This window comes from Rousettus aegyptiacus, unplaced genomic scaffold (assembly GCF_014176215.1).
Source record: "Rousettus aegyptiacus isolate mRouAeg1 unplaced genomic scaffold, mRouAeg1.p scaffold_m13_p_7, whole genome shotgun sequence".
In the NCBI taxonomy this organism is placed as follows: domain Eukaryota; kingdom Metazoa; phylum Chordata; class Mammalia; order Chiroptera; family Pteropodidae; genus Rousettus; species Rousettus aegyptiacus.
In genome coordinates, this window is record NW_023416310.1 from 82,917,224 (window position 1) to 82,936,947 (window position 19,724).

Genomic DNA, 19,724 nt, shown 5'->3' on the forward strand with positions numbered 1-19,724 from the left:
CATTTGCCCCAATATCGGAGTCTCCGACTTTGCATGAGACAGTTTCGTGAGGGGCTCAAATCTAGAGATAGGGATCTAAGCAAATCCCCAAATGGGATCCCAGTCCTAGATATTAGGATTTGTTTTGTGGCAGAGACCAGGATGGGGGATCTGCCTTGAACAGCAAGAAGCCCCATTTGAGACTCCTATATACAGAATTAGCTTCTTACCACGCCCCCCCACCCCACTGTCACCATGGTAACAAGGGACCTAGGATGCCAGTCTTCAATCATTGTTCCCGATTTACAGAGCCTTTCTAACTCATACTTCCCCTTTCAGTCTCTTCCTCTCTCTCCTGTGGACTGCACAGTCCTCTACAATAGCCACTAACTGGAACAAGCAGCTCATGATCCACCAGGCCTAAACCATTCTCAAACCACCCATAAATGCTTGCAAAGTCTCCTTTCTCTCCCCTAAACCCTGTCTGCCCGTTTTGTCTAGCTCTAGTTCTAGTGCTGTTCTCAGGGTCTCATATCCCACCAGCCTGACTGTCCCTCAAGGAACTGGAGATCATCCTCATGTTCTGCCTGGATCATGAGCCAATGGTTCTCAGGCTTGAGCATGTGGTTCTCAGACTTGTGCATGCATCAGCGATTCTCAGATTTGGGCATGCATCAGATATGGAGACCTTGCTAAACCACCAAGCGCTGGGCCCCACGACCCAGAGTTTCTGATTCAGTAGGTCTGGGTAGGCCCAGAAATTGACATCTTTAAGTGGCACCGGCCACTGCTGCTGCTTGGCGATCATACTGTGAGAACCACTGCTCCAGATGAACCCTCCCCTTCCTTTGAAAACTCCTTAGGTGGAAGAGTTCCCCACTATCTTTACCATTCCAGTCTCTCTCCCTGGGACCTGCTCTGGTTTGCCAATACGGCACCGAGAGCTAGACAAGAGACCTTAAGTAGATGTTTCGGGTTACAAGGAGCAAAGATTCCCCTGGGCTATCTCAAGTAATAGGAGGTATTTGTTGTGTACTTAAGAAAAAGATTGTCAAGTTCATGGCCTACCTGACTGGACCAGGGGCTGATGAGGCCTCTTGGGAAGAGCAGAGATGGCAATGTAGCTAAGTCTCTACTCAGAGGACAAGAGACCTTGTCGGCCCCTAATCAGCCTTGTGACATTTATCCTCAGTGCTTTCTACCTCCTCTTCCACCATTTCTGCTGCCACCACCAATTCCTTATTCCCTCTCCCCTTGTAGATTTTCTCTACCCCAGAGCTTCCGCTTCCTCATTCTTGCTTCTGTTTTCTTATGTTCCTTACGCCTCCTTTTGCCCTCACCAATAGCACGGCCTCTCTCCATGAACATTTCAGCTTCTGGGTCTGCCCACAACTACTTGATTTGCTCTTTTTTTTCCCAGTTCAAACTCCCAAAAGAGAGAATCAGAGTGAATGAGCTTGCTCCCATTTGGATAAAGCTCTTCAAAGCAGCCTATAGATTGGCAGCCCTTGGGTCTGTATCCAGTCTGTTGTAGCTTGCGCAAGGTTGGACCACATGATATAAGCGTGAGATGCCTCCTTAGAAGGAGGTCATAGGAATAGCCTGTCATCCACTGGCCGCCAACTGGTTTCAGCTTACAAGCCAACTCCGTTAGAAAAACACTGGCTATGTGGGGTTCAGAATGAGTCACACCAAGATGTGCCTCTGTGGTATGCTGATTGTTTTGAGCAGCTAAAGGCAACTTTAGCCTCAAGCTCAAGAGAAACTTCTGCACCTCTCTTTAACTGCCTAGACGAACTTGAATTAGGGGCCTTGTCCATAACAAACTATTATCAGAGATAACTTCTTTTGATCTATCGACAAGGAAGGGCAAACTTCCACTTACTAAACATCTATTCTCCTTATCATCCTGCAATGACCCTTCAAAGCCTGTCTTATATACCTCGATCCTCCCTTTCTACCTCTGAACCTCTGCTGCATGTGGAGTCTCTGACTCTCTCGTGTACGCGGGGCTCCCATATGTACATATGTGTATATTAAACTTGGTTATTTTCCCTTGCTAATCTGTCTCATGTCTATTTCATCATCAGACCAGCCGAAAGAATCTTGAGGGTAGGGGAAAGTTTGTTCCTTTCTCATAGCTGTTTAAAGACTGCATTGAGAAGGATCCAGAGGCTGCCTCTAAACTCAGTCGAATACGGGTAATTAATGATCTCTTCCATGGGTGTGCAAACAGGAAGCCTGCACGCCAGCTCCTTAACACCCTAGTGTAGAACACGTGGTCTGCTGAGGACCACCTAAGTGGAGACGCACTTTCCTCGTTCTGAATTTCTGCCTTCTCTTTGCGAGGACAAGATTACATTTGCTTGTTTAGACAGATGGATCACACTATGGCTTCACACTGAACACCAGCCACGTAAAACCCCTAAGCCTTTTCTAGACCTGCTATTACATCCCATCTCTGCCACTCTGTATTGTGCAAAAATAAAAGAAAAGGAACCAAACAGTTCAACTTTATGTTTCCCTCATAAAGTTTACCTTGTTTAATTTAACCTGTCACTCCAGCCTATGGACATCTTCTTACTATGATCAAATAATGCAATTTTCCCATCTATTTGATACATTGCTCAAACTCTGTTTGCAGGCCTCTGTCCATGAAATGGAGATTAAATGTTTAAGTCATCTTTTTTTACAGAATTGACACAAAGGTGAATTTAGATGGTTTCCATTGACCTACTTTGTACCATTTAATGGACAATTGCCCAACAATTTCAAAAAATTACTGTAGATGATCGAATATGCATGCGCATTTGTGTGTCGTGCCCACAGTGAGGATAGAAAGAGGCAGCTACACTAGTCCACGGGGGCGCCTCCTTTGCTAGAACAATCATTGTCGTCCACTGATCAACCATTCTGAGTAGCGGATGCTTTACCGAATTGTTTCTAAACCTTACAACAACATTAGGATGTAGGTTTTATTATCCCTCTTTTTGAGGGATGAGACAACTGAGACATCAAGGCTTTAATAACCTTCCAAGATGACACAGCTAGTATGCGACAGGACTGAATCGTAGCTCCCCTCGACCTGACCCCAAATCCCATGGCCCTTCTGTGGATGCCACGCAGCTTCTCCCTGTACGTGCCTCTCAGAATGACAGCAAAACTTTCTGGAAATGTCTGAAGGCAGAGATTGGGGCCTCATGAATATAGTTACCCATGGGCCGCACTTTTAAAAAGCACCACCTACATTAGGTTTTCACAAGCATGACATATCTACACTTCAGAATATTACACAGTTATTAAAAGGAATGGGTAGACTCACATGTATTCATATAAAAGACATCTAAGATTTTCTGTTAAGTATGTCTATTCTGATCCTATTTTTCAAACATTACATTAACTTCTGTAGGTAGGAGTTGGAGAATGACAGGAGACTTCCAGTTACTATTTTTAACATTTCCATTTTGATTGAATTTTTAGATTTATAGATTACTTTTGGAATTCAAAAAAAATTAGAAAAGCAGTATGTCAAAATCATCAGTTACCTTTCCCCTTCAACTCCTGAATTTCATTCCTCTGTATGATGCATAAAGATGCAAGCCTCCTGCGTCTGTGGCATCAACAATAAGAAACACATAGTCTCACATAAGAAGTAGGCTAGGACTTGGGTTGGTTAATTCAGTGGCTAATTGAATTATGACATCCTAAAGCATCTTTGCACTTCCGCATCCTCAGCATGAGACCTGACTTCCTTTACATTGTTACCTGTTGTCACAGTTCTAGGCCTCACAAGCTGCTAGGATAAAGTCCAGTGAAAGAAGAGGCAACTCTCTCTTCCCATGTGACTCTTTTAAGCACCAAAAAGAAACTATTCTACAAGCACCCATAGCATTCTATTAGTCAGAACAGCATTCCACACCCTTGCTAAAATTAACTCAAAATGGGTTAAAGACTTGAATGTAATAAACAAAACCAGAAGAAAACCTAGGTGGTAAGCTCCTTGACATCAGTCTCAGCAATAATTTCTTGGATCTGACTCCACAGGCAAGAGCAACTAAAGCAAAAATAAATAAATAAATAAATAAATGGGACTGATTCAAACTACGAAGCTTCTGTACAGCAAAGGAAACCAATAAAAAGGCAACCTACTGAATGTAAGAAGATATTTGCAAATCATATGTTCAATAAGAGGTTAATGTCTAGAACATATCAAGAACTCATGCATCTTAACAACAATGACAATGACAACAATAACAACGAAAAACAATCCAATTAAATAATAGCAGAAGATCTGAATAGACATTTTAACAAAGAAGACATACAGGTGGCCAGCAGTCACATGAAAAGATGCTCGACATCATTAATCATCAAAAAAATGCAAATAAAAACCACGATATGATATCATCTCACACCAGTCAGAGTGACTTTTGTCAAAAAGACAAGAAATAACTAGCACTGACAAGGATAAGGAGGAATGGCAACCCTTGTGTGTTGTTGGTGTGGGAATGTAAAATGGTACAGCCACTATGAAAACGGTATGAATTTTCCTCAAAAAAATTAGAATAGAACTACTATATGACTTGGCAACCCCACTTCTGAGTATTTACCTAAAGAAAACAAACACACTAATTCGAAAAGATATATGCACCCCTATGTTCATTGCAGCATTATGTACAAGATAGCCGAGACATGAAAACCACCTAGCAACTTAAACATCAGTGGATGGATGGATAAAGAAGGTGTAATACATATATACAGTAGAATACTACTCAGTCATAAAAAAGAATGGAATCTTGCCATTTGTGATGATATGGATAGAACTTGAGGGTATTTTGCTACGTAAAATAAGTCAGACAGAGAAAGACAAATACATGATTTCAGTTATATGTGGAATTTTAAAAACAAAAGAATAAACAAAACTCAAAGATAGAGAATACAGAATAATGGTTGCCAGAGGGGAGGAGAAGGTGTTGGGTCAGTAAAATGGGTGAAGGGATTCAAAAGGTACAAATTTCCAGTTATAAAATAAGCCATGGGGACGTAATATATAGAATGGTGACTATGGTCAATAACATTGTACTGCACATTTGAAAGTTGCTAAGAGATAAATCTTAAAAGTTCTCATCACAAGGAAACAAAATTGTCTGTGATTTTGTGTGATGACAGATGGGAACTGGATTTATCGCAGTGATTATTTTATAATGCATACAAATATTGAATCATTATACTGTAAACATGAAACCAATGTAACATTATATCTCAATGATACTTCAATGGAAAAAAAAAAAAAAAACCCTGACATTTCTACAGGTAGGGTTTAATGCACTCTGCCACTCCTCTGAAAAAAAACTAGAAGGAAGTACCACCTGCATAGTTCAGCTTTTTGTCTACTTGGAAGCTCATCAACACAAAGGTCTCAAGCATCATATTACATTCTTAAGGAATCTCTGACACAGAACTAATGATTTTTTCTGGTCGACAAGGTAGCTGAACATGGATGCCAAGGAGAGTGTGGAGGAAGAGGACATGCGTCCACAGACCCACCAAAGCTGGACTTTGAACTCACCATGATCTTCATTTCTTCTCCAACCCATCATCACTACGTGTCCCCTAAATGCCCTAGGCTTTGACTTGCCCCTTGTGCAAGATGCCTTTGCTAAATGCCCCTCCTGAGGCAGTTTGCATTCTCCACCCTGCTTGGTGCCCACAGAACCCATAGGGAGGTGACAACGGGCTCTTGGCCCTCTGGCTCCCAGTTGGGTTTGCTACTGGCAGGAGATTGGTGGGAAGGAGTATGGAGAATGTGGTGAGGTTGGGGTATTTAGTCTCCAAGTTTCCTCCCTGTGGATGGGGTCCCCAAGGGTCAGCTACACCCAGAGATCTCTGCTCAAGTACGGCAGCCCTCCCCACGGTCCTCTCTATCTCCCCAATTTCTATAAAATCATCCCCTCATCTGCCCCTAAAGACTTAAGAGTGGTAATGGAGCCCCACTTACTAATCTGGGGTTCTGCACCATGCGTTGTGGTTTCCCTACACTCTGCCCACACTTTCGTAAATAGTTTCTTTACGAAACTGTTTGAGTTATCCTAATTGGAGGGTGCCATCTGTTTCCTGCTAATACACCTCCTTGAATTTGATCTTATATGGGTTGAATGTTTTTGCTCGCTGATACTTCTGTGTTCCTGCCACCTGAATCACTGCTCTGTACAGTGACATAAACCTCAACTTCTGAAGTCACCGAGAACTGAGTTCTTACCCCACTATGCCTTCTATAGCTAGGAGACATTGAGCCGGTCACTTTACCTCTCTGAGCCTCAGTTTCTTCATCTGAAAAATGAGAAGAAGAAGGATAGTTGCGTGTCCACTCTACGGAGATCATCTGCGGCTCAAATGAGATGATAGGGAGTGGTGGGGCGTGTGACACACCTCAGGGCCCATGCTGCATCTAAAAGGCAGGCAGCAGCTGCCCAGATCCAAGTGGCAGCTGTCATGAAGAAAAGCCAGCCCAGAGCAGTCAGTTCTCTTGCTGTCAAAAAAAAAAAAAAAAAAAAAAAAAGCCAGACATCCTGATTCTATGTGAATTCTCCCCTTTCCTAGGATGTCAGTTCCGTGAGGGCAGTAATCACCATTTTATTCATTTCTGTGTCTCCAGTGATGAGAATAGTGCCCAGCACATGGAAGTGACAGGAAAATCTTTGTCGCACAATTATTCCAATTTTTAAATATTCCAACTAGTCGGGGCAACAAAACCAGAGCCATGAGAGAGCAGCGCGGCCGTGAGAGCGAGCGAGCGCCTCTTAAACTGCATCCTCGGTGCCGCCCTCTCCTCACCTCAGGCCCCTCACCCCAGGCCCCTCACCCCAGGCCCAGCCCTGGCCCAAACACTCCCATGAACTGCTGCTTCAGATTTCTGCTCTGGAAATAACTACGATTGAAAGGTTCTAATAAATGATGGATCCTTTTTGAGCTGCTGCTGATTTTTAAAAAGCCATATTTTTAAGAAGTGGGGTACAGCCATCATTTTCAGAATTTCCACTGTGCAGCCCCGAGTTCCACTCACTTGCAAGCGAGCACTTAATTAACGTGCTCAGAGCTGAGAGAAGAGAGGCAGCGACTTGTTTTAGCATAAACAATGCACGGATCCTCCTCTCCCTCTGCCATAGCCTGAGGATACGAACCCAGTGAGCTGCAAGGTTTGCTAACCAGTTTATAAATGCCAAGGAAAGAGCTCTCCAGCAAAAGAATGACTTGGTGGACACGCTGCAGATAAATAATGCATGAAACCACTTCTATTTTAACGGCACTTTGCAGTGACACTAATATTGATGCAAAATGTTAGCCTGTATTATTAGATGGTGTTATATTCAGCGGGAGAGGAGGTTTGGCGGGCTCCAGGCCACTTCTAGTCCAGGCCAGAGATGTGAGAAACAGCAGTCCCCAGCTGATGGGTGTTAGCCCCTGTATGAAATAGGGCAGTTGGGTAATAAGCCCAATACTTGACCTTGGCGACTATCTTGCAGTGTGTCCGCTGTCAGTTAGATGACCCAAGAGTCATTGCCAAATCCCTCTCTCCTGGTCAGCTCGCACTCCAGAGGCTGGAGAAGTTTCCCAGCCACTTCTACAGTTGGCGGTGGTCATGTAAAACACAAAGATTTATGAGTGGAATTCTGCTGAGGGCAGGGAGGGCTTCCATGAAGAAAACGTGCTTTTCGATGAAAGGAGGAGTGGCTTGCCAGCACCATCGGCTTGATTCTCTTTCTGAATGGGGATGTGATGTCTGGAGCTATCACAGCCGTTTTCAAACCAAGACTCAGGGAAGAAGAAGACGACAGTGACAGAATTCCTGATGTTATTGAGCCTCCAAACCAATGCTAATAGATGCCCATGTTCAGACTAGAGGAGAAAAAATAAATGCCTGTTTACATATCTCCATAAGCTGGATGTTTCGCCTGGTATAAATGTATCATATCGACAACTGTTGTGAGAGGTTGTGGCTTTAATGAAAATCTATTCGGTTTTGAAACAGAGCTTGGCACATAGTAAATTCTTAATACTGAAGTCATTATGTATTAATGAATAAGAAACTATTAGGATTTGTTTTATTTATGTATGTATTTATGTATGTATGTATTTATTTATTTATTTTACGGTGACATTGGTTAACAAAACGAAAAATCTTTTTTTACATACTCCTAAAGCTATCCCAAATAATGCCTGAATCAATGTAAACAAAAAGCTAAAAGGAAGTGGAGACAAAGCGGGCGGGGGCTGGGAAGCAGTGGACGAGGAGTCGAGGAGTCGGGACATCCAGGTTCTACATGGTCGGGAACGGGAATGACTGTGTGAACGAAGGGCATCCTCTCCGGTAGCTGCGCACACGGCCATTTAAAATGCATGGAAAAGACCATATAAAACACATGGAAATGCTTTTGATAAAACGTTAAAAAAAAAAAAAAACAGAACACACACACACGCCACATTTAAAAGATAGATGATCCCAATTACTGTAAAATAAAAAGTGGAAATGAAAAGAAATAGCCCCAAATGGTAATCTATGAACTTATGGACATTTTTTCTCCTTTATGATTTTCTGAATTTTCCAAGTCACTCTTCCCAAAAATGCATAATCATTGTATAATAAAAATTTTTTTTGATAATTTATTTTTCCCCTTTGTGTTTCTGCATTTTCAAAATTCCTTGCAGTAAAATCTTATTACCTATATAAGAAAAATAAGTTAATTTTTAAAACAAGAAAACACATTTGCTGCCCCAAACCAAATGGAATCTGACCCGTCTTAGTAGCTTTGTAGGACCTAGAGCAAAAATACGTTATGGTTTTTTAAAAGCTACCAACAATGTGGTTATAAGATATTTGAAAGTATGACTGTGCCCCAGAGGGAGGCCATGGTCGTGTGTGAGGCCTCACTCCTGCTTACCAAAGACACAGGCAGAGCAACAGGTCAGAGTGAGCCTCCGTATCTACTCTTCTATTTATAGTCAACACTGGAGAAACTCAGGTCGAGGAGTTTTTTCTTTCCTTCTAAGTTTATGTGTATTCCTAAGAATTTTCTAGATAAAATTATCTTTTTATTGTAGAGATTTTGGATTTGAAGCTTAGCTTTCCCAGTTACTAGCTGTATGACACCAGGGACAGATGAGCTACATAACCTTTTGAAAACTCCATTTTCCCATCTCTGAAATTATGGTTATAATATCTGCTTCACTGGGGAATGCTATGTTCAGCCAATAGAATAATGTGTGTTAAAATGCTTTGTAAACTGTAAAGCCCAGTGCAAACCTGAGTGACGAGAACATAGGCTCTGACTGTGACACTTAACAAGGCGTGAAATGTAGGCCAGGTATATGACCTCCCCAAGCTTCACTTTTCTTGTCTAGAAAGTGAAGATCTCGTCTTGTGTATAAGACACCTGGAGACTTGTAAACACCTAAGATTGGAGAGCTGTAATGATGGCCTCTCCTTTCCCAGGAAATAACCAGTTAGCTCTTCTCCTTGGAAGAGACACCCCGGAGGGGAGAAGGACCTTCCTTCACAAGGCCCCTCAGAGCACTCAGTGCTGTGAAGGGCGCAGAGGAAGTGGGCAGGATGCCTGCTCTCCTACCCGCCCGCACCCCGCAGCATTTTTCCAGATGCTCTGCCACCCGGACACCCAAGCCCCGAGCTGCGTCTCTGAAATTGCGGCCAAAAAAGACTGCAAGGATCTAGATGTGAAAAAAAACATAAGAAAGGAATCATGAGCGTTACTTTTATGTGTCAACCTGACCGGGTCACAAGGTGCCCAGATATTTGTTCAAACATTTTTTTGGGTGTGTGTCTGAGGACTTTTTTTAGATGAGTTTAACATTTAAATCACCAGATGGATTAAACCAGAGTGTCCTCCCTCGTGTGGGTGGGCCCAGTCCAGTCAACTGAAGGCATGAGTAGAACAAAAAGGCTGACCTGCCTGCCAGACTGTTCGGCTGGGACACTGGTTTTCTTTGCCATGGGACTCAATACTGAAACCTCAGACCCTTCTGGGTCCTGAGCCTGCAGGCCTTTGGACTGAAACTACATCCTGGCTCTCCTGGTTCTTAGGCCCTCAGCCCCAGACTCTGGCTACGCCATGGGCTCTCCTGGGTCTCCAGCTGGCCGACTCACCCTGAAGATCTTGGGACTCACCCATTGGAACCCCATAATCACATAAGCCAGCTCCTTTTAATAAATCTCTATGTGTATACATAATCCGATTGTCTCTAGAGAACTATTACACAGGAATCTTCACCTTAACAAAGGTTTGACAGCTAGGAGGACTTAGGAAGCCACTGTGTCCCCAAATCACTGACCCTCAGCAGCCTTGTAACATGGAGAGGCAGCAACTATTGAGTGTGAACAGCTTCCCATCACATTGAACTGATAAATCATGACCTTCCCCTGTTATCTGAGGATGGCAAATCATTATTTCCATCATCGCCGTCATCATCATTACTCCCAAGGCACCTCTCCAGGGGCATCTGACCCATTGTCTCCCAAGCACAGAGCCAAAAGGATGATGAATCTGCTTCTAAGATGCCATCGATCACAACTGGAGGGGAAAGGATGAGAAGAAAAAATGTAAGGGGTAGTGGCGGTGGTGGGGAGGAAAGGCTGAAAAAGCTTAAAACTGTTGCTTAAAGTTGTCCTAGAACTGGACCCCTTAGAGGTAATAGTTAAAACAGCAGACCCCTGGAGATGACCCAGGAATCTGCTGTAATTAACGACCTCCTCAGGTGACTTTATGCACTAGAGTTGGCACTTTAAAAAGGTAGAGATCTACTATTTGCTGGTGGAAATGATCACTGGTAAGGATCTTGGGGATCCTGCTGTTCACCGACTTACAGAGATAAATTTTACAGACTTGCCCGCATACGTGCTTGTAGGAATGGGCTAGCATCTCTCATGTCAACATCCGCGCACTTACTTCTGTTTCATGAGGTGGGGATGTCCCTTCGTTGGCATCAGCAATTCTAAAACTTTAGTGTGCACTAGTCAGCTGAAGGGCCTGTTGAAACAGAAGCAGCTGGGCCCCACTCCCAGTGTTTCTGATTCAGTAGGTCCTGGGTGGAGCCTCGGAATTTACATTTCTAACAAGTTCCCAGTTGATACTGATGTTGCTCATCCAGGAAACACACTTGAAAACCACTGGTTTACAAAGTGGAATGAATTCTTGGAAAGTAGCACATACATCGAGGGTTTTTTGTTTTTGTTTTTTGTTTGTTTGTTTTTGAATTTGGGCAGAAAAAAAATCACCTTTTACCTTATCATCCACTACCTACTGGGCTTACACATGCACACACACACACACACACACACACACTCTCTCTCTCTCTCTCGAAAAAACCCGCATGATATATTGCCCTGCGCCTGCCTTCTTCACTGAACACACCAGGAGCCCCCTCCACTGTCACACGGCACGTCCCTGCAACATAACTCCACGTTCTACATCCATCATGACCACGTGTGAAATTTCCTTCAAAAACTTTATTGTCTTAATTAAAGATGCTCGGCATAAGAACTAGAGAAAAATACAAAGAAAGGAAAATGTATCTGAATTCCCATCACCCCAGAGATAATTCCTGTTAGTAAATCGATATATACATTTTTTCAGTGCACAGAATCCTACATACTTTTATAATTTTACATAAATTGAATCATATAATCCAAATTATTTTGTAATCTGCTTTTTCTATTCACATAAAATACGTTTTGATAAAGCAAACAGAATCTCAAAAATCCTCAAAAAATGTATTAACTTAGTGGAATCTTAACACGAATCCTCTTAGGAAATGAAGCATTCATTTACACTGCGATTTTTGCTTACTCCTCACAGATTTACTAGGTTATTTGTGTGTGTGTGTGTGTGTGTGTGTGTGTGTGTGTGTATTCTGTATTTCATTTATCAGGTTTGCTTCAGGAAGAGTTCACCTGCAGTGAGAATGAGCCTTTTGTAGTAAATCAGAATCCTGGGTCTAAGTCAGTGTTCACAGCACAGATGGTCTGAAATCCAAATCACCGGAGCCCCTGGCGTAAATTCTGAATTTTCTCTTGTGGTCTAGGACTAATGACATTGATCTGTGGTCTCAGTTGAGTTTCACCAATGTTCTGGTTCCGGAATGAATCACTGACTACGGGTCTAGTAAGCTAAGGGCGGAAGTGGGCAAAGTGAGAGGGGTGGGGGAGGTCATTGATGTGATCAGCACAGCCCAGAGGGCACACCCATGTCCCACGCCCCTGCCAGGGGGCTTTCAGGAGGACCAAGCACCCTTCTGAATCCACGGAACATAGTTACACTGTTTTACAGGACACCGTTTTGTTAATCTGTCCCATTCTCCAGATAAGGTTTGGTGTGAGATTCACTGTGATCACCCACAAAATTCCCTGAGCTCAATGCCAGGCACATAGTAGGCACTCGAAAAACATGTCAGTGAGAAGACAGAATCCGCATACTCTAAGTCCCCCCACCTTGTGCCTGCCTCCCCTCTCTGAGTCAGGTCACACTTTCATTCTGTAGACTACAACGAGATGAACGTTTCAGGATGCCAAAAGACAGTGATAAATCAAAGATGAATTTCCCAAAAGAGACGAAGCCTATTCCTCATTCCCCCATCAAATCCAAAGCCTAATAAAGTCCTGAAAGTAGATACACAACCACCAGCACTCTTCTGAAAGCTGGAAATTGTCAACATTGCAGCAAGCCCCAGACTCAGAGCAGACCCAGCTGACTCGACGACAGAGGACGACAACAGAAAGGCTTGCCGCACGGCACACAGCACACACGCCATCAAATGCAGGGGGCCTTCGCGACCTTTGTATCTTTTTGCCCTGGACAAACTGGGTCCATCATGGTAAAGTCTACTTACAACCTCTTTTTGCCTGTTTGGAATACAAAGACACAAGGTAGCACTAATGTATTTACAGAAGGCAAGGAAGTCAAGATTCAAATAAAGGGAAAAGGAGACTATAAGGAAGGTACCTATGTTTCTCATCTTAAAAATAAATCAGTAACCTCAGCAATCCGTGCTAAAGAATACTTGTCACATTCCGTTAATTCCATCTGATCCCATGAAAGGGGAGGAGAAACCTCACGGCAGTGCTGGGTGTCTCAGCTTCATTACAGTGATTTTTCCCAAGAGTCTCCTATAACAGCATGGAAAGCATTTAGTACAGTACCTGGGTTGCCATAAGTAATCAATAAATGTAAACTACTTGTGGCAGCAGCAGGAGCAAGGATGAGTTGCCAAGAATATTCATTTAGCTGGTTGGAACCCTGCTCAGCATAGAATTCAAGTCTTGCCACAATTAAATGAGCGCTTTTCCCGTGAGCCCATCTTCCTTATTCCTTCAGAGCCTGAGACACTGCCCTACTGTCTCTAGTCTTCCAAGTTCTTCAGCCGACCTTGGTGCTGCTCACTCCAGTGACCCTGGAGTGCACGATGACAGAGGTATCCCAGCTGAAGAACTGAATTTCACAGGTCTGACATTGACACAACCCATGGAATTCAGTTCTCAAAGCTGAGGATACACAGAGGCCTTCCAGAGTCAGCACCGAGCCCCCCTCCTCGCAGTCCAGGCCCGTCCCAGCCCTGGAAGATACAAGAGAAAAGCAAGGTGAGCCCAGAGCAACTGCTCCGCAGTGCCGGGTCTGGCCCTGGCGCACGAGTCCTGAGCACCTGGAGGGATGTGCGCGGCAGGTGCGCATGCTTCGTGAAACATCAGTGAACATGCTCTTCCCCACTTCAGGGCCCTTGCACGTGCTCCTGCCTTACCCGGAAACTCTCCCCTCTGACACCAACCCATCCTTAGGTTCTCACCTTAAATGTCGCTTCCCCCAAGGGGCCATCTATGGCAGACACTGCTCACCCGACATCTGCCTGCCCCTCCTATGGTATTAGAACACCAAAGTTTAATCTGCACGCACGGACACCTGGTACATGACATCATTTCCTAGCCTCATGTGACTGAGCTCTGATGTGACCAGAAGTGATAAGCCTTCCAGTGCCCGCTCCCCCACTTCTCACTGCTTGGACTGTAGACCTGGTGGAGAACCACCGTGGACCATACAGAGGAGGGCGATCCCCCAAGGGAAGGGCAGAGCAACGTGCCAGAGGCCCCTGAAGGGGTAGGCTTCCTGATGAGCCCTGGACTTACGCCTGCACTGCTGTAACAGCAAGAATTGAACATCTACCTCATTTAAGCCACTGCTATTTGGAGATGTCTGTTCGAGCACCTGAATGTTACGCTTTCCTAACATCTCTTCTCTAACCCCCACTAGCCTCCTGATGTTCTCCTTCATAATATTCAGTTCGTTCCCTTCATAGCACTTACAACAATCTGTAACTATAAACCCCTTTGTATAATGGCTCGATTAATATTTATCTCCCCAGCATGATTGTTTTCCACAAGACATCCTACTGGGTGTGAACTGGTATTTCGTGGTTTTGATTTTCAGCTCCCTGATGGTTAATGATGTCAAGCATCCTTTCATGTGCTTACCGGCCACTTGTATGTCTTCTTTGGAGAAATGTCTACTCAGATCCCTTCCCAACTTCCTAATTGGATCGTTTGTCTTTTTTTATTATTATCAATAAGTTGTGAGAGTTCTTTATGTGTTCTGAATACTAGCCCCGTATACATAATTTGCAAAAACTTTCTCCCATTCTATGGGTTGTCTTTTAAATTTCTTGATGTGTATGTGTATGTGTGTGTGTGCGTGTGCGTGTGTGTGTGTGTGTGTCTGTGTCTTCCACAACATTATTTCAAGTTTCTAGCATAATGTTTGAATCATGGCAGGTACTCCAATGATAAGGAAAAAGGAAGGAAGGAAGGAAGGAAGGAAGGAAGGAAGGAAGGAAGGAAGGAAGGAAACTTTTAGACACCATGTGATTTAATTTCCTTATTTTACAGGTAGGGAAACTGAAGGCCTAAAGTCATTAGATGCCAGCATGATGAGATAATGAAAACAAAGAGCTAGAAGTTAGAATTGGATTCTAGTCCTAGCTTATCTCCCAACAGCTTTGAGAACTAGGCAGGGCACATAACCTCTCTGCCCATCAGAGACTTCCTCCTTCCAATCAGGTATCGGAAAGAGCCAAGCAAACTAATGCATGAGAAAACATTGCTTGGCCATGAGTTATAAATGAGGCCCAAGGTCAAATAGGTAAACCAGTCAAGTTAGTCAAAGGTAGAGGTGACCCAATTTCTGATCCAGAGTACTTGCTGGGGCATTATAATTCATTTTTCAAATCATTGCTGATTTTCATCATCAGTTAGGATACTTTCCAGTTCAATAACTCCAAAATCACACAAATTCTGGGTCTTCCTACCCACTGAGAGTCCTAGACAAAAAGTGATGTTTCTACTAAGTGTCGCCCTGAACAGGGATAGTGTCTTATTCACTACTGAATCCTCAGCACCTAACACTGTGCCTGGGATGTGGTAGAGGCACAAAAGTATCATTTAATTAGTGAATGAATGAATGAATGAACAAGTGTCACTGTAAGATGAACCTAAATCCCACAATCTTAATAAGGCAGGCAGAAATAAATTTACCAGGTAGAAGGATTCTGAGGTAGCATCTGGGCATAACTACAGGCAGTAAAGCACAACGATTAGGGCGCGGGCTCCGGAACTTCACTGCACGTACAGGTTACTGATCTCTCTGAGACTTTTCTCATCTGCACTATAAAGAGAATAAAAGGTCTCCCTCACCGAGCTGTTGGAAGCAAGACGACGTTTGTAGAACAGAGTGCCTGGCATGAGGTAGACTCTCAATGAATGTCAGTTATGTATCAGAATCGGGAGAGTGATGTGATGGATTAACAAGGTCTTTCACAAGTGCAGAGAGGGAAAGAGGCAGCCACACAGTTTCAGCTCTGCTTAAACTTACACCTGTTTCCAGCCATCGCTGTGCTGGCCCCACACATTCGGGTCCTTCTGCTCCGTGCCAGGCTTCTTCCATGGCTCTCAGACAAGGCTCCGGGCGTTTTGCATTCTGATCGGATCCACACACTCTGGTGGTTACTATATAAACACCTTTTATTGCTCACGCTGCAGCATCGATTCCACCTGCTCAAAATGACCCACTAGGCGCTCGCTTCCCTGGGCTGGCCCGTAATGTCTTCTCCATCACCCCCAGCCCGACGTGGCCTTTTGTATACTTAGAGCACGAGTAATGCACGGTGTCAATGCCCGCATTTGAAGGTCTGCACTGTTTCATCTCTTTCGTGGGAAGGAAAACTAAGACATGGAGGGAGGAAAAGTGATACACTTACTCCAAAGAGCTTGGACTTAGACCCTGAGACAGGAGAGCCAGCAACACGGAAATCGGATGGGAAGGGAGGGGGGAGCCACACAACATAAAAATCACCAAGCGCCCACTGCTTGCCAGACTCAAACAAGGCACTTTACATGCAAATTTCCCTTCACTCTCACAAAGCCACAGGAAGCAGATACTGTTGCCATCTCTACTTGACAAAAATACGAAAAAATAATTAAACTAAGAAGGGGGAGATGGATGGAGTATGAAGACAGGGGGAAGGGGGCGGGGGGAGTAGAAGTTACGCAGTTAAAACACTCACCTGAGCACACACAAGAACAATTCAAACCATTCTGCCTCACTGTCTGTCTCTTGGAGAAATTTTTTAAACATGATTTCTTCCCTAAATAAAGTTAAAGACTAGATAAGGTAGCAAAGTACATAAATGAAAAATAAGTAACTGTAGAAGGCAACATGTAACATACACTAAGCCTGGTGTCAACAAGAGGGGTCTCAGCTGGTCACTCTAGGACTGGCCCCTGGGAAGGCACGCTCCTCCTACGGCCACTCAGTCAATGCGACCCGGTGGCCCAGGCTAAACCCTGGGCACAACTGACTGCCCTTTCTGTCACACCTTCCCTTCAACCCTCTGCAAGTCCTGTGAGCTTCACTTTCACAGTACAAGGGAACGTAACTTCTCACCCTCACCCAAGCCGCCATCACTTCCCACCGTGACCCCAGCCACAGCCTCCTTGCTGGTTCCCCGATTCCCTCCTGCCTCTACAGTCCGCCCTCCAAAAGCAGCCAGAGGGATCTTACCAAACGGTAAATCAGATTATGTCCCTTCCCTGAGTAAAGCTCCCCGGCAGCTCCCAGCGCACTGAGAGCGGAGCCCACGGCCCTGTGCCCGGCCCTGTGGCCGGCCCTGTGCCTGGCCTGTCCGTCTCCAGGCCTCTTCCCTGCCGCCCTTCCCTTGCGCATCCACGCCTGCCCCAGGGGGCCCCGTGCTGTCCCAATTCCACCTCGGTGCTGCCTCTTCCTGAAATGCTCTTCCCCTCGATGTTAACCCCTCACTTCTTCCAAACTCTCAAGTGTCACCTCATCAGAGTCGCCTGACCCCCTCCCTAAAGTAACCCCACGTGCTCTGTCCCCTGCCCTGCTTTCCTTCTGCACAGAGTTTTTTCTTCTTCGACAGCTGTGGTTACTTATTTACTTACTGCCCATCCGCCTCACAGGTATGAGAGCTCCATGGGGGCGGGCACTGTGACCAAGACAGAGCCTGGCACAGAGGAGGTCCGTGCTCACCCTTTCTTTCATTACCATCTCCTGAAAGAGCTTTTTCAGACATTATTTCCTTAATCTCTCCCGCTGTGAAATTTTAATGCCATGTGTATGCTACGTGTCTGTTTATGTACTAGATGTATATCTGTGCTTTACACATAAAAAGGATAAGGTTTTTTTTCACCCCTCACGAGCCAATTTTCATGCCCTTCAATTATCATTCTCAACATTGGGGATTTATAGAATGCTGCTTGATTCCTATTTGTTGAATGGAGAAAACTCCTGAAGTGAACAGCATGCTGAAAGACAGACACCATTCAGAGATTTAAGTTCAGCTGGGAAATTCCAAGCGCCCTCCCCACCTCAACCCTCCCCTCTGCAGAGCGAGAACATCCTGCCAAGCTGTGTCTGGTGACTTCGGGTATTTCTCTAATTCAGGTTTTCAGCTTTTTTTTTTTTTTTTAACTCTAATCTTTTTTTGCATCCCAGCTCTCACTGCTATTTTTCCTTCATCCTCATTCCCAAGCAAGCTTAAAAATTCCAGTGAGTCCTCCTCCATTCGTGCATCTTTCATTCCTTATCCTACAGACCTTCATGGAATTTCAATGCAAGCCAGACTCTGGCAATGAAAAAATGGCTCAATTCCTGCCCTCTAGAAGTGTATGGGCATTTGAGGGGAGGCAGATAGGATGTTTAGCACAACCTACCGAGTACTCCAGTTGGAGGAGATGCATCGACCCGGTGGAGCCTCTCCTCCCGCATCACCCATCCGTCCATGCATTCATTCGCAGAGGACCTGCTGTGTGTCAGGCCCTGGGATAGATGCTGGGGGTACAGCAGGGAATGAGACAAACATAGCCCTTGCCCTTATCCTCGTGGAAATCATCAAATAACAAGAGAGACTGAGATTGCGTTGATAATTACACAAAACAAGTGAGTTCAAAAGTGAGAAGTGCTGTCAACGAAAAAGCACATGATCCTATGAAGCGCTGCTGGCTAGGAAGAAGAGACTTTAAGGAGAAATCAGGAAGAATAAATAGGCTGTGGTCTGGTCAGGAGCAGGTAAAAGGCAGTCCAGGCAGAGGGGACAGAGTGTGCAAATACTCTGAGATATGATGTGGCTGGCCACTTAAGTGGGGACTGACAGAGGCCCATGCCAAGACCAGGAATGGTGTAGAGGTAAAGGAGGCCCAGGCGGCCAGGGGTCAGTTGCATCTGCCTTGCTTAGGAATTTGGAACTGACCCTAATAGCAGACACAGGAAACAGGAAGCAATGTGATCCTGATTGCATTTTTAAGTATTCTGGCTAGAGGTGGTGGACAGTTGGTAGGAGGGCAAACAGTAGTCCCAAGTATCCGTCTTCTGATCATCCAGTGTTACACCTGATCCTGGGGGGTCTGGAATCCATCAACGCAAGTTTTGTGAGGCTATGAAATTCTCAAAAGCAGCTATGATATTTTCAAGCTCTTCACCCCCTCCCTGTAACGGCTGGGCACTGCACATGGTAGATAACTTAGAAAATGTCTGAGTAATTATTTTGTGAAAACAAATTCTATACTTTTCCAGCAATAAACAATTCCTTCCTTCAGCCCTCTGAAAGATCCTCTTTTGTCCTCAGTAACTTTCCCACTCTCCGCCTGATGTCATGTTCTGGTTCTGAAGACCAGTGAAATGTCCAGACGACCTCCTTACAAGTGCTCCGAACAGAATGCAGTGCACGGAAGGGGACAGCAGAGGCCCCGAGGATCTGAATGGTGGGCCACTTCTACCACCATGATCCTCTCCCTACCCTAATGCCTACCTGTGCCAGGTCACCCAGAACCTCCAACCTCCAGCTCCTCCGTGTCTGCATCCACCGAGGTAAGGTAGAGCAGCCAGGTCAAAACGCACTTAAACCGCACAGCCAGAGTCATGTCTCAGCCAGAATGAAGACTGGGACAGAGCAGCTTAGCAAAGTAATTGCATCCTATTTACCAGGACAAACCCGGAGCTATGAGCCATTTTGTCGACTTCATGAAATTTGTAATCAGAAACCGTGGAAACAAAAGAACAATATGAAGGCCTTTTACCCACTGACCATTTACATTTATCAGCACTGCTGTTCTTTTTATTATTAGCATTTCCCCAGTGCAGAGCCTGGGAGAACTCACATTGTATTAAATCAATAAAAAGCTG